Here is a 15,367-nt window from a genome sequence, read left to right as displayed (position 1 = left end):
ACACTTTCAGCAAAGAAATTTTCTGTAACGTCCGATCTAAAGCTCCCCTGGGACAACTTGAGGATGTTTCCTCTCATCTCATTGCTGGGAGCTGACACCAACCCTCACCTGGCTGCACACTCCTGTCAGGGAGTTGTAGAGAGTGAGAAGTTCCCCCCTGAACCTCCTTTTCTCCAGGCTGAGCCCCCCCAGCTGCTCCTCATCAGACTTGTGCTCCAGGCCCTTCACAAGCTTCCTTGTCCTTACGAAGCAAACCTCGTGCAGAGTTTTCCTGCTTCTGCCCCCTCACTTGGGACTTCACTGAAACCTTCCAGCACGTTTTGGTGCCTCCTGGCCCAGAGCTGGCTGGGTGGATCCGTGCAGCCTGTGGCTGGCTGCTCTCTGAGGATGGGGCCGTGGAGGGGAAGTGAGAGCTTTCCTAGCAGCAGAAGGTCCCTTTGGCGTTCAGGGACCAGCCTGCCAGAGAACTCACCCTGGACGTGTGCCTTGGACAGTAGCTGGAGTTTCTGGGAAAGGCCAAGGTGACCACAAGAGATGTTCCCCACGTCTCTTTGCCAGGAGGATGCACACACAGCATCTTCATGCTTGTCATCAGCGAGCTGGAACCCCAACTGCAGGAAACTGGGTGATTTTACAATTGTTTGTCGGTCTCAAGACAAATTTCTCATCCCCCCCATCAGAAACTCTTCTCTACTGCTCGTGTGTTTCGAGTTTCCTCATGCAAAACCTCGCGTGGGCGTTTGGATATGTAATGAGCACATAGTTCAGGATGAAAACAAGTTTCGTGGAAGAGCCAAGTAACGCCAGAAAAATGAAAGCAATACAAACAACAACATGGCACGCTGCCATACCAGCCAGCTCGTGGGCCAGCCGGATCTCACGTCCTCCCCGGAGCTGCGGAGCCGATCAGCTGTTGGAAAAAGAGACCTTTAAAGACAAGCGAGAGAGGAAATAGCATTGGCAGCACAGGCTGCTGCATGTTTCCTTCCAAAGCAGGTCAGAGCCAAGGACATTAGGCAGAGCTGTGACATTTGGGGTCTCGTTGCTCAGCCATGAAGCAAGGCAGAAACCTCAAGCGGGCTGCAGTTTTGTAAACTCCTATTGTTTAGGGAGCGGAAGCGGAGCGCTGGCCCAGCGGGGTATTGTCCTACCAGATTTTGGCGGTGCTCACCTAACCAAGCTCCTCCTGCAAGGCCAGGGCCTCATTTAACTCAGACATGGTGCAAATGGAATGAAACCTCCTGCCTGCTCCAGACACAGGCTAAGAGCTTCCTCCCAAGCCAAAGGCCTGCAGCCTCTCATAGCACCTTCAAAGAAAAATGCCTCTAACCTGTGGAGCAGGACCAGAGGGAATTCCAGAAACTCCTCAAACTGGCCTCACTCAACTTCATCTCTCATTTTGATGACATGATGGAAAAAAGTGGTAAAGCTCATTGAGACCCATTTCTTGTAGGGCTGCCATACACATCCACACAAAAAAGGGATGAGAACAAGCCTCAAAAACAGATTATGTTTTATTTCTTCCCTTAGAGAGAGGAATCATCTGTGCCTCCTTACAATGCAGTAAAACAATACCTCCTTCAGCATAATAAAATACCTCTTCTGATCTAGGCCCTGATCCAAGCATCTGCTCCTGGGATAAACACTCCAATACCTGCTTGAGTCCTCTTCACTGCCTCTTGCAGCATCCGTCCTTTGGTTGAAGGCTTGAATCAGTGAAAGACCTCACTGACAATCCAGAAGATTGAAAAGGGCCTGAAATGCCAGCGCCTCCATGCACACATTGGCATAATTCTCTGCATAAAAGGCAGCTTTAAAAGGCTTGTTTTGCAAAGCACAAGTGTGCATTTTTTTTTGAATCAAGGTCAGTAACTCAGCTTCATTCACTAGTCTCCAGCTGCAAAACAACATGCCCCAGACAATGGAGGAAAGTGTATCTGAGTCAGAAGATGCTTTTTAAGGGATGCAAGTGGCTCTGAGCCACACTGGGCAAAGATCTCCTTGGTACCCTTTCATGCTCAGCCCTGTCTGAACTGAAATAGGGCACCCAAGGGCAGGGAAAGACACTGAGATGGGAATGGTGGTACAAATCACACTCACACTCTCCATCCTTTGGTAAAACTACAGAATGGTTTGGGTTGGAAGGGCCCTTAAAGATCAGCTAGTCCCAACCTCACCTGCCATGAACAGGGGCCACTAGACCACATTGCTCAGGGCCTTATCCAGCCTGGCCTTGGACACTGCCAGGGTTGGGTCACCAGCATTCTCCCACTGATGCTCCAGTACCTCACTACCTGCACAGTAAAGAATTTTTCATAATATCTAGCCTAAATTTCCCCTCTTTCATTTTATACCCATTACTCCTTATTCTAGCACTACAGTTCCTGATGAAGAATCCTTCTCCAGCTTCCCTGTAGGCCCCATTTAGATACTGAAAGATTGCTGTGAGATCTCCACACAACCTTCTCTTCTCCAGGCTGAACAGCCCCAACTTCCTGAGCCTGTCTTTGTAGGGGAGGTCTTCCAGTCCCCTTGCCAACTTTGTGGCCCTTCTCTGGACTTTGCTCAAAAAATACCATGTCCTTCTTTTTTGGAAAATGCAGTTTTCCAACGTCACTCCCTCTGTGCCCACCAGTGTGACGCGCCACCACGCTCGGCTCCACTCCGCAATTCGGCACTCGTAGGAAGCAGACTAGACACTCCCAGCTGTGCCTCAGGCTAAAAATATTTACTCATCTCTTCCCCTCCAAGCAGGTGTGTTCATCCCAGGCAGGACTGCTCCCACAGGGATGCTCTTCCACAGCAAGCACTTGCTGCTCATTGTACACTGCAGAGTGCTGGGGTGTTGTGATGATTCCTCTGAATCACCCAAAGAGAGCTCTGTCCTATGTTTCAGATGCAAAATGTGCCTTGGAATTCAATAGTTGCTATAGTGCCTAATTACACATTTTATGGCATACTTAGTCACAATGGCTGGAGCTCTTGTTACTAGACTTGAGCTCCTTCTGTTGCTAAAAAGCTCCTCTTTTTGCTAAATGTTTTCTCTCTGCATTAGAAATAGTGTATTGCAGCATTTTCTCCCTCCAAAAATATCCCAAATTCATGGAGCACTGGTCTTCAAATGGATAGTAGTGAGCTTGCAGCCCTCTTTCTGTCTGTGGTGCTCCACAATGCTCACCAAAGTCAGCTCAAATGACAGCAGCAACACATTTCCCAGGATCCAGGAACTCTTGAGCACTGCTGTCTGTGGTTTGGAGACAAGTCATGCTGTCTGCTTGGAGCATCCACACCTTTCCCTGGGGGCTACAGGGAAGATGGACTCCTTGAGTGCTCTTCCCAGAGGATGATTCAGCCCACCATAGTCGGACACATCTTGTGTGAAGCTGAATCACTCTCCTGCGGTGCTGGTCTGTCTAAGCACATTCTAGAAGGGCTCAGCTTTATTGCAGACGATTGAGATGGGTAAGACAAGCCCCATGCTCTGCATTCCTCCTGTAAACTGGAGGAATTCAATTGGAATTGACTGGAAAGTCACACCCCACCTAAGGCACTATGTTCATTTCTGGAGCCCCAACATAGGAAGAACATGGAGCTGTTGGAGCAAGTCCAGAGGAGGCCATAAAGATGCTCCAATGGCTGGAATAACTCTGCTCTGGAGCCAGGCTGGGAGAGCTGGCAGTGTTCATATGAAGACAAGGGTCTGGGGAGACATTAGATCTCCTTCCAGTGCTTAAAAGTGCTCCAGGAAAGCTGGAGAGGGACTTGGGACAAAAGCATGGGGTGACAGAACAAGGGGGAATGGCTCCCCACTGCCAGAGGGCAGGGTTAGATGGGATATTAGGAATAAATTCTTCCTAGGAGGGTGGGGAGGCCCTGGCACAGGTTGCTCAGAGAAGCTGTGGCTGCCCTATCCCTGTAAGTGTTCAAGGAGAGGCTGGATGGGGCTTGGAGCAACCCAGTGGGAGGTGTCCCTGCCAATGGCAGGGGAGTTGGAATGAGATTATCTTCAAGGTCTCTTCCAACCCAAACCATTCTCTGATACAGGTGCAGGGATGTTCTCCACCCTATAGGACAGGATTGGTCTTTCCTCTATTAACCTCTTTTTGTGCCTGGTTTTCTTCACCAGGCAATGAAGCTAAGTACTTAATTGCCTACTTTCTAAGGAGTCAGGCAGGATAATTAACTAATGTTTGGGTAATGTGTCATAGGGTAGGAGTGCTAAGTAGTGTTCTGTCAGCAGCACAGTGGGAAAGTGAAGGACTCAATCTTGTTTTTCAGCTGGGAATATCATGGTCCCCCTAAGTCTATTGTTCATGTTGACTGGTTTGCTTAGGGCAGGGAACTTGGGCTAAGTGTTTGAAGGAAGAGGATGTGAGGGGACAGTGGAGAGCTGTTTGTGGTCCAGAAGAACAGTCAGAAAAACTGGGTGAATTTTGGGAAGAGAAAACTGCCAATGAAGCCAAAAGGAGGAAATATGCCTGGGACTGCACAGAAAATCCTTACATTTATAAGTGTGGTGTAAATATTCAACAGCAACATCCTCTGAGTAACAAAAGTGCATCAGAGAAACTTTTCTTGCACTGCAATGATCAGACACAGGCAACACAGAATTATGGTACAAGGACCCATCTAACTCACTCTGGGGATTGAAGCAGACTCAGCCTAGCAGAGATTTCACATCTTTAATTTTTATTACTCTGCAAATTACGTTATGGATGAACTTCAAGCCCTCCTCATGTCCGCTGATCATAATTGATGAGATTTCAATCGCACCTCCTTGAAGTTAAACATCTGAGAGACACTTTGGTTAATAGTTTGCCTTTCAGAGCAGTGCATTAGTTCTCTTGTGCTCCTGTCTGCTTAATTTAGAGCAAGTGGCCAAGAGTGGTGCAATTAAGGAAGGAGGAATCTTGGGCTGAAGCTCTCGGTGCTTTCAAATGACCAGCAGACCCTTCAGCACCAGCTTGTTTTTTTACAGGAGCTGGAACAACACTTTCCATGACTCACTGCTAATTGTGCTCTAGATTTGCAAACAAAGGTTTTTAACCTGTTCTGGTTTCATATGAAAATTGTAAAATTCAGTGCTCTCCTGGGATATTCTGTCCCACCTCTGCAGGCCTGACTCTTGCCAGGCCTATCCAGGGATGCACATTCTCCCTCTCACTCTCTTCCAAACAGCCCAAGGTTTCTCTCTCTATTTAGTTATTTTCTTCTCTTGATGACAGTGTCATGCTTTGATCTGTGCAGAAGATGACTTTTCCAGTGAGGCTGTTGGGCTCTCCCTGTTTCCTGTGGAGTGTCCAGCCACAGGCCATGTGGAGATGATGCCAGCTCCCATCCCTTTTCCCTGGAGTAGCTTAGCCAGCTGCTGACCATCTCAGCAGCTTCTGCCAACTGCTCTGCATCCTGCTCAGAATCTCCACGGGAAGAGAAAAAAACATAGATAACCTGGAACTGATCCTCTCCACCACGGGTGTTCTCTGATATTTTGCACAGAGATCCATAAGGAGCAATAATGCCTGACCTCTGGAAAAGGAAAGCATCCTTTCACTTCCCAGGCCTGACAAAATGCAACTATTTGGCCACGCACATGAAACATCCACATGCCAAACACACCAACCCATCCCAGCGCTTTCTGGGGAGAGGTTGTGCTCAGTCTCCAGTCTCTGAAAAGCTGCTTTATTTCCAGAGCATTTCTTCCTGTTGTGTTTGTTCCTAGTTTTATAGGTGGAAATACTGGCACCAGTTCTGGGAAGGGCAGGGCTTGGGGCAGGATATGCCTGTTCACCAAGATCACCCTTCATGGCCATAGATGCTCCAGTTAAGACCCTCTTAGCACTCAGGCACAAGTGGAAAATTAGGGGAGCACACTGCTCCAATGAAGAGAATTTTTCTTCCACTTAAGAGAGAAATAGTATTTTATAGAGGAATAAGCATTTCCACTCAGTACAGGTCATTCAGGGATGTCAAGCTGCACTTTACTTTTGCCCCAGCAGCAAATCCACCCAAACAGACTCATCTGTTCTGTCCAGAGCCCAACCCTACCCCCATCAAAAGGCTTTTTGGTCCGGGGCTGGGGTGACACATGGTCTGGGGCTGTTCTTCTCTACAGATCCAGAAATTCTCAGTCCATTGCAGGACAGTGCTTCCATTTTTTTTTTTTTTTTGGGAAGAGAGGAGAGCCACATACCCAGTGGGAGGTTTGTTTTTTCCCAGGCTCAGCTTCTCCTGCCTCATCAGAAGCAATCCATGCTCTGCTGGTCCCTGCAGTTTCATGGGTCTGTGTGGGTTCTCTGCTTGTTTTTTCTACTTCTATCAGGGTTAGGATTGAAGGCACTTGAGACGATAGTTCACATTCAGACTCAGGTATTTTTATTGTTCCTTATCACTGCTACAGCCTCAAAAACCTGAGTTCTGCAGTCTTTCATTAGCAAGGTACAAAATGGCTAACAATCTCTTGTTACAAGGTCTTTCAAGACTAAACTCTCCAATTAAGAAATGCCACCTAGATTATTTTCCCCTTTAACCCAATAACTGATCCCTCAAAGCCCACAATGTGGACTTTTCTGTCCAATTATGAAACATTGCCCAAACCCTTGAAGAAGGAGGAAGAAGAAGGTGAAGGAGAGCAACCTGGCTCTGCCCTAAAACCTCCATCTTGCTTCATATTTATTTCTATATTCTAAAACCCCAAACTCTAAGTTTTCCACCCTGTGATGTTATACACTTCTAACCAACTACACACCCGTAATCCCAGTGCTATTAATTTCGGAAGTTTTCTCCACAGCCTCAGGTCAAATGCAGTGCTCTCGTGAGTCTGTGCCTTTCAGCACAGAAAGTTTAAAATTCTCAGCATCCAGGGTTCCAGCAGATTTGCAATCTTCTTCTTGGGAAATGGAGGGAGGCAACAGCCCTGTGACTGCTGGAGGCTTGGGTTGGACTCGTGCTCACAGGCATCATCTGTGTGGCCTTGGCTGGTGGAGCTCAAAGGTTTGTGGGACATGGGAGTGCCATCCCTGCTAGTTTCCTGACCTGCCCCCAAATCCATGGATTGACTGTGGGGTTCAGGGTCCTCCCCACATTGCTGAGAAGGAGGACTTCCTCTATAGAGACATCAGAAGAGAAGGATACACAACACAAAGTCAGAGAAGAGAGACAGGACTATGAATCAAATCACCACATCCTTCAATACGAGCACCTGGAAAAAGTCCAGAGATTATCAGCCCCAACATGTGCTGGGATAAAACAATCTCTCTCCTAACCCCATCCAGCTAATGGTTTAGCCTGGGACACAGAACAACATTCAAGTTGTGTCCTGAAGTGGTGCTGCATGCTGCAAGCAGGCAAATCCTGGTTGTGGTGTATCAGGAGGAACACCAAAAGGCAGCTTTCCCTTCTCCAGTCTTGGCACTTAGTAAGAGACTTCTCTTCCTGCACAGGTCAGTCCACATCACCTGCTGGTGTATTCCTGTTTGCCCAGACTTAGGTGTGGAAATTCAAGCTCCTTGGTCACTGCGGGGGTGAAGGAGTTTGCTCTGCAATAAGCCCCAGGTTAAGAGCCTTTGTGCAGACAACTTGTTCCTGGGATTTGTCTCAATGGGGCCTAAGTCTGGCTGTGTCCTTCTGCAAGGTGAGGCCCTGATCCCGTGGGAGCCCTCCAGTTCACCCTCTTTATCTTCCCTGAGACCCTTAGATCTGCCCTTGGCCTTGAATCCAGTCATCTTTGGCAAGGATGAGAAATGTGGCTCCATGCAAAACTGAAGGAAGCTCAAGAGTATGTTGTAACCTGATGTAGTATGTTCCTACACATACCCCAAAGCTACAGATTTGCTCGTGATTCCCAGCTCCCTGTTTTTCCTGGATGTCTGGGGAGCACCTACCATCCATGAGAGCTGGTAGAGCTCCTAAAAATGAGCCCTGGAAAGGCAGAGCAGCCCTGCCTCCTCCAGCAGGACAGCAGCAGCAGACGTGGCTCCCCCTGGGAATACACAGCTCCGTGGGTAAAAATAACAGGTCTGGAAATGGAAAAGGGCAAAGCAAGCAGGTTTTCTGGAGAAAAGGGAAGGTGAGGGGATGAGCAAACATACAGTTCAGAGCTGGGGGTTGATCCTACAGAGCAGTTAGGAGGCATTGAGGCTCAAGAAGTACCAGAGACATGGGTCTGCCTCTGGAGGACAAGGACTGGCAGATGTGTCCCTGCTCTGTCACACTGCCTGGGCAGTGCTGGAGAGGATGGCCACAAAAGCCACATTCCCAGGCATGCTCTGAGCCCTGTGCAAAGCTTTCCCCTCACAGCACCAGCCCCAACGAGCTCCTCCACAGCTCATGCATGTGTCCTTCAGTGCTGCCCTGTGCCATGAAATGATGAAGATCGCAGCACTGGGCAGAATGGAGGTGCCAAACTTGCCCATGGTGGGTGCTGAAGTACCTCATGCCAAGAGTCATTCAAGCCACCCACTGCTGCTGCCCGCTTAGACCTCAGCTTCCTCTGCTGCCAGTGAGCAGCAGTCACAGCTGCGTGGGCATCCAGAGCATGTGGCTCAATGTGGAAGCAGTGAGCGGTTAAAAAGAAGGTAATTCCAAGAATATGCTTGTGTGTGGTAAGCAAGGACAATGTGTACTCCAGACTGCTGAGAGAGTGACCTTTTAGAAGTGATGGAAAACCAGGCAGATAGCTGGGAACTTGGAAAAGGAAATGGAAAGAAGAGCAGTCTTGGATATTTTTACCTGGCAATTCTGACTTCGGTCCTGAACACAGCAAGGGGGAAGGCAGGGAGTGCCATCAATCTCTGACCAGTGAAAGAACGATGGGATAACAAAAGTTAAGGAGTAAGGCTATACAGAATGCAGAAATGGAGAGATTTCTTATCATTTTGTAAAATCAGTGGGTATGGGAACACCGTAAGGCAATACATCAACTCACCAGTGAAGAATTTGATATACTGTCTAACAAATCCTTTTTATTTTATTTTTTTAAAAATTAGTTTCTCTTGGCTTGGATCTGAACATCATCATGCAGGCTGACCATTGCAACCTAAAGGTCCTCTTGGATGACCATGCAGAATCTTGATTCCTCCCAGATAAAGTTTGCGTGTTTCTGTTAATGACCCCACCCCTCTGCTGAGGCCGGCGCTCTGCAGACATGAAACCACTGCATTCATCTGCTTCCTCCAACCTCAGTGCAGATAAGACTCCACAAAACACCATCCTGCAGGATGGAGGCGGGAAGCGAGAAAGCCAGCGAGTGACTCATCCCAGCCTTACGGGCAGGAGCTGCCTGGGATCTGCACTGTGCGGGAGGCAAAGAGCTGCGCTAGGGGCTTGCAGGAAGCTGGTGCTGGTGCTGCAGGAATCCTGGACCCTTCCCAAGGATCACCCTGTGCTGGCCTCATCATCATCATCAACAAAAATCATAGAATTAAACACAGAATCATAGAATGGCCTGGGTTGAAAGGGACCTTAAAGTTCCAACCCTGCTGCTGTGGACAGGAACACATTCCACTATCCCAGGTTGCTCACAGCTCCATCCAGCCTGGCCTTGAACACTTCCAGGGACTTGGTGGCCACAGCCTCTCTGGGCAGCTTGGGCTGGAGCCTCCCTCCTTCACAGGGAAGAATTTATTCCTAATATCCAATTTAAACCCACTCCCTGACAATGTTAATCCACTCCCTCTTGTCCTGTCACTCCAGGTCATTGTAAACGCTCTCTCTCCATCTTTTTCATTGGCTCCGTCAGGTAGTGAAAGGACAAAATTAGGTGACCCCAAAGCCTTCTCTTTTCCAGGATGAACAATCCCTACCCTCTCAGCCTTTCCTCATGGGAGAAAGCCTTCATCCCTCTAATCAGCTTAGTGTCCCTCCTCTGGACTTGCTCCAACAAGTCCATGTCATTCCTGTGTCGCATGCAGAACTCTGCAAAACCATGTGCCAGTCACCACCACGTCCTTGTCTCCCTCTCTTCTCCTGCAGGACCAGAGGCCATCTCTGGTGGTTTCCCATCCAGGAAGAAGTGTCTTCAGAGAGGCTGCAGCAGTGGTTTGTGGCCAAAATCCTATGGGGTGTAAATATAGGCCACACTGCAAGAGAAAGTGGCTTTCCAACTGTGTGGCAAGAATGGTCCCTCATTAAGGAACCAAAACACGATCCATCTAGGCTGTCTCTTGCAACATACCCAAGTCCTGATTATGGTCATTTTCCTCCCTGCTTCCACTGCATGCCTGGGAAAGGGCCGCAGTAATTAAAGTCTGAATCTCATTAAAACCCAGAAAGTGCTTGGCTTTCTGAGAATCCAATTATCACAAACGCTACGTAACGCCAGTCAGGGCACGGCTTGTTTTTGGTGTTTGGAATTATTTTTGTTAAACATACAAATATGGTGTGAAATCAGATTTTCCAGAGGACATTGCAAATCCAAAGAGCACAGTTATAAAAGCAATTGAAGAAAAACATTTTGGAGAGGGAGGGAGAGTCTGAAAGGAGGAGGAAGTGGGGGGAACATAGTGATGCTGCTGAAGAAGGATAGAGCCGAGGTGCCAGGCAGCAAGGATGATACATATCCTGTCCAAGGCTCTCCAGGGACAATCTGTCTGGGTCTATATCCCGTGGATGTGGCATGTTCCAGCTCCTGGCTGGTGACACAGAGGAGTAGCCTGTTGTGGCTCAACTATGTCCCAGCTATCCATACTCACCACACGGCTGCTTGAGTTTCACAGGGAAAGTCCTTGAGTCAATGAGTCCAGCATGTATCCATGGGATGGGCAGGAGATGGGAAATTACATGAGCTGGGCAGCAGGAGATGAAGCCACTCTTCCTCTCCCTCCTCAGTGTAGGAAGCCCTAAGAAAATGCATTGTGGGAAGCAGAACTTTCCAAAGGAATTGACACTTTCCAAGGGAATTGATCTTTCTCAGAAGACCTTGACTGTAGGAAGGGAGGAGATGGGCTCTACATCCTTCACTAGCATGGGAGCCTTTCTGAGGACAAACTTTTTATGTCAGCACACCTAGAACCAGTCCCTGTTGCCATGCACCATCTCTGTGGGCTTTTCACCAAACTCTGGTGGGCTGCAGCATCTCCAGATCCCATCCAAAACATCCTTCTCCTCTGGTCCCAGCTGATCCCAGGGTTTTGCTGACAGTACATGGCAGCATCCATGCAGCCAGGGGTTATGGAGTGCCACCCCTAACTGGAAATAGCAGTGGAATTTGGTATGCCTGGCCTTGCTGCAGAGTCCCCAGGGGAAAAGGCACTTCACTGTTCTGTGCCTCAGTTTTCTCAGCTGTAAACATGTATTAAACAATTTGCTAATTTGTCAGGTGTTGATAACTTTCGACAGTGACAGCAAGGAGCTCTGCCAGCCTGGGGGAAAGGTGCTGGATCAGTGCAGAACAGTGCCATGGCTTTCATGGCACACTGTGTCTGCCAGATATTGCACTTATGTAACATTTCTTAGCACTCAGTCGGCACTTCACATCTTTAACTAATTGCACACATTCGAACCATTTACCAGCGTGAACAGAAAAACATCCAGTAATGACTGATCTGGAAGCGTTGGACTGATTTCCAGATTTCTTCAAGAATGAGAATTTGCAGAAGGTGAGAAATAGGGTTTTGAAAAAGAAAGGCCAAACAAACAGATGTATTAAAAGAAAAAAAAAAAAAAACAACAAGGTAGAAAAAGTGTGTCTGCATGGAAGGAATTGCAGGGTGAAACAGCCAACTGCAATTCCTCGTGGAAACACACAGCCAGAGCTTAAGATACAGCATCTCCAAAGTGCATTTAAAATTCACCTCCTCCTTCTTTTTGCAATTAAACACATATTCTTATGCACCTCGACATTTAAAATAAATAATGACAATTTTTAGCGCTGGCAATTAAAAGCAACGCTGTTTTCATTTTAATGAGCGCCTCGAATGTGACTAGCTCAGCTTCCTTCAATCAGAAATGGATGGATTTAGAAACAAGACATCTTTGAATTCGCTTCAGATTTCTCTAAACAGTAGCCCAGCTCTGCTTTCAGGTTCTCGGGGTGGAGGGAACAGAGAGGCAATCTGCTGGATAGAGAACTCTGCACAGCTTTTCTTCCTGGTGGCGATTCTCTGTGGGAGTGCAGAAAAGGAAGTTTGTTTTGGAAGTGAGAAAAATAAAGCAAGGTTTTGTTCCAGGAGAACACAAAAATAAGTAGCATCTGTGCAGCTGGAAGTGCTGTATGTGGCTGTGAAGCCCATATTTACAGCTGCAAAATGCCAGGTACATTTTCATATGCTGGTAAGACTTCAGAAGGCATCAAAGTGCTACCAAGCTGTTTTCCAAGATGTATTTTCCACCCACCTTTGGCTTGCACTTGGAAAACCATTAATCATGTTTCAGCTCAGCGCCATCCAAGGGTCTTGATTCAGCGTAGTGAGAGTGAATTAAAACTTTACTGCTGAATTCAGAATAAATAATTGTGTTATTCCAGCCTGGGTAATACAGGTGGGGTATACTGAACCTTAGGATGCTTGAGATCAATGCTGGTCCATCTGAACCTCCTCCAACAATTCCAGGGCAGCAAGTTGGAGCCAGCACATCTGCATCTCAGATGCAAACCTCTCGGAGAAGAGGTGAGGTCAACATACCACGAGAAAACCTTTTGCTGCTAAATAATTCTGGCATAAACAGCAACTGTGAATAAGTTGACAAAGCAGGCAAAGGAGAAGCAGGTTCAGAAATCCAGCACTAATAGGAGTGGGGTTGGATTTAGTGCTGCTAAGCAATATTCTCCTTCCTGCACCCTCACGCTGCTCAGTGACAAGGTGTCAGCATTTCTGACTCACAAAGAGACATGAGCTTGTAGAGGGCAGCAGGAAAGACTTTGGAGGTAGGATGAGGATTTAATGCTTTTCTGGGCAAAGCTCTCATAGAATCATAGAATGGCCTGGGTTGGAAGGGACTTTAAAGATCATCTTATTCCATACCCCTGTCATGGTCAGGGACACCTTCCACTCTCCCATGTTCTTCCAAGGCCTGTCCAACCTGGCCTTGAACACTTCCAGAGATGGGGCATCCATTCCTTCTCTGGGCAGTTTGTGCCAGGGCCTCACCACCCTTATAGTAAAGGATTTCTTCCTAATTTGTAATCTAAACTTACCCTCCTTCATCTTAAATTCTGCCCAAAAATCCCTTTTTCCCAGTGATTTCAGCACTGGCAGGATGGCAAGGGAGAAGGCTGGCAGCTCCTGAGAGGTATAGCTCTGAAAAATGCATTTTCTTTATCTCTCTGCTTCAGTTTCCTTCTACAAACAGAACTCCTTGGCATGGGGTTAATGTAGGGAAGATGCCCTGTAAAGACCAACCATTGTTATGGGGTTGGGAGAAAAAAGACAAGTCCCCTGTGATTTGGAAGATTGAGCATCCCTGCCATGGCTGAGCATAAGGAGAAGGAATGAGGTATATGAGGGTGTCTGGGGTATTCCCTTGGGGAAATGACTCCTCTGTTCAGGAGAAAAAGCCTGTAGAGATCCTTCCTTGGGCAATTCCTGGCAATTCCTCATAGAGATAGCTTCTGGTGAATGAACCTCCAGGCTGATCCCTGCCACCCCCAAGATCCCATAAACCTGTGACCTTCCCTGAACTGCTTGGTCTCCTCCAACCTCACAATGAGCAGATAAATTAGTGAGACCTTCAAGGGCTTTGCATCAGCTCGTGGACACCGTGAGCTGGAATCTGCTGGGTGCGTGCAGCCAGAATCACACCCAGGTACTGAGTCACTTTCAGAGAAATCCATTAACAGCTGGGCTCTGGGGAAGGAAAACAACCTGGAGAGAGCCAGTCCATAGGGAAATGCAGTTTGCAGCCTGACATCACCGCTCCTGTGTGCCCAGTGAGGCGATGACCACCGAGTCTGTGTGATTTAGCAATTATTCCCATGGCAGAGCTGAAATCTAATACTGAAACCTCATTTTAATCATTATAGGGATTTGAGTGGTATATTTTTCCAATTTTTTGTGCTTTCTGTGTAGCAGGGGTGGTATCTCAGGCAGAGATGGACATTCCTCAAAATGCTTCTGCATTTGGAACTCTCATCCTTTCCCCTTCCAAAGGGGTGGTGAGTGTAGAAACACTGGCACAAAACACGTCCCCCCACCAAGGCCAGCACAGGGGACATTTTACCCAAAGCCAGGAGCCTCACTGCTATTTTTGAGCAGCCCTTGCCAGTGTCTCTCCTCAGGGCCCCGTGCTCCTGGCAGGCCAAGGTGAGGAGCTGCCAGCAAGGACCAATTCCTGGCGTGATGCAGCAGAGCCTGGAGGCAGCACAACAAGTGCAGGAGAAACCAGAGCTGTCACAGCTGGTTACAGCTGCTTGCCCTGAGCTTGAGTTGCTTTGAATCCTCCTTAGATGCTTTCCAAGGAAAAGGAGCCCATGGCTCATTGGTTCCTGTTGTAAGGCTGAAGGACCACTCCAACCTCCCAAAAACTACTGGGTTGCTCTGTCTTGCTGATTCGAGGCTGCACTTTGCTTTTACATTTTTCCAGCTAATCCTCCACCCAGTCCCTGCTTCTCTCCAACTCAGCTGCTATCCCCAAAGTAAGGATCCAATGCAAGGATCCAAAGCATGCACTCATAGTATGAGTTACATTTTGGAAAACCTTCCTAACCTTACTTCTTCCAGACTGGAAATGGATGGGAAACCTTGGACATGCAGCTTGTGAAAGGAGTTCAGCTGGGCTGCAGTGAGGATTGCAGAAAGAAAGAAAATAAAGCAGGGATTTGGGTGGGGGGGTTAAGTCTCTGCTTGAAGGGACAGTAAAATCCAGAGGTGAAAGATAAGGCCGGAAAATCCTGAGGAAGGCTCTACCTAGGGCTGAAGTCCAAGAGTTTGTCCAACTTAAAAGTTGTCCAAGGCTGAGTCTCAAGAGGCTCCTCAGGGATGGGGAGCCCTGGACAGATGTGTGCTCCTGGATGCAGCTGTGCCACTGGACATGCTCTTCCTCCAGCCTCTCCTCCCCACCCCTCAGCTGCTCCAGCCCTTTCAACACAGAGCAGCATCGCTCATTGGAGCAGATTTAGGGTCAGAATGATAATTCCATGGACACCGTGGTGCAGCCTGTCCTGTGCTGCTGGGGACGGTAACAATTAGCCAGGGCACAGTGACATTTCCAGCTGGCACAGCCCTCTGCAGGGTGCACATCTGCCTGTGGATGGAAAATATAGGGAGGTAACCCTATAAAGGTGTGAGCCTTTTGAGACAGCAAAGAATTGCTGGGAGGAGGACGGTGAGCCAGGCACCAAAACAGGTTGGTCTTCACTGAAGTATTAAGAGGGGATTTACACCCAAAAAGGAAGTAGGAAGGTAGGTGAGGAAGAAAAAGACACTATTGACAAGCC

This window comes from Lonchura striata, chromosome 5 (genome assembly GCF_046129695.1).
Source record: "Lonchura striata isolate bLonStr1 chromosome 5, bLonStr1.mat, whole genome shotgun sequence".
NCBI classification, from domain to species: Eukaryota; Metazoa; Chordata; class Aves; order Passeriformes; family Estrildidae; genus Lonchura; species Lonchura striata.
This window is presented reverse-complemented; position numbering follows the sequence as displayed.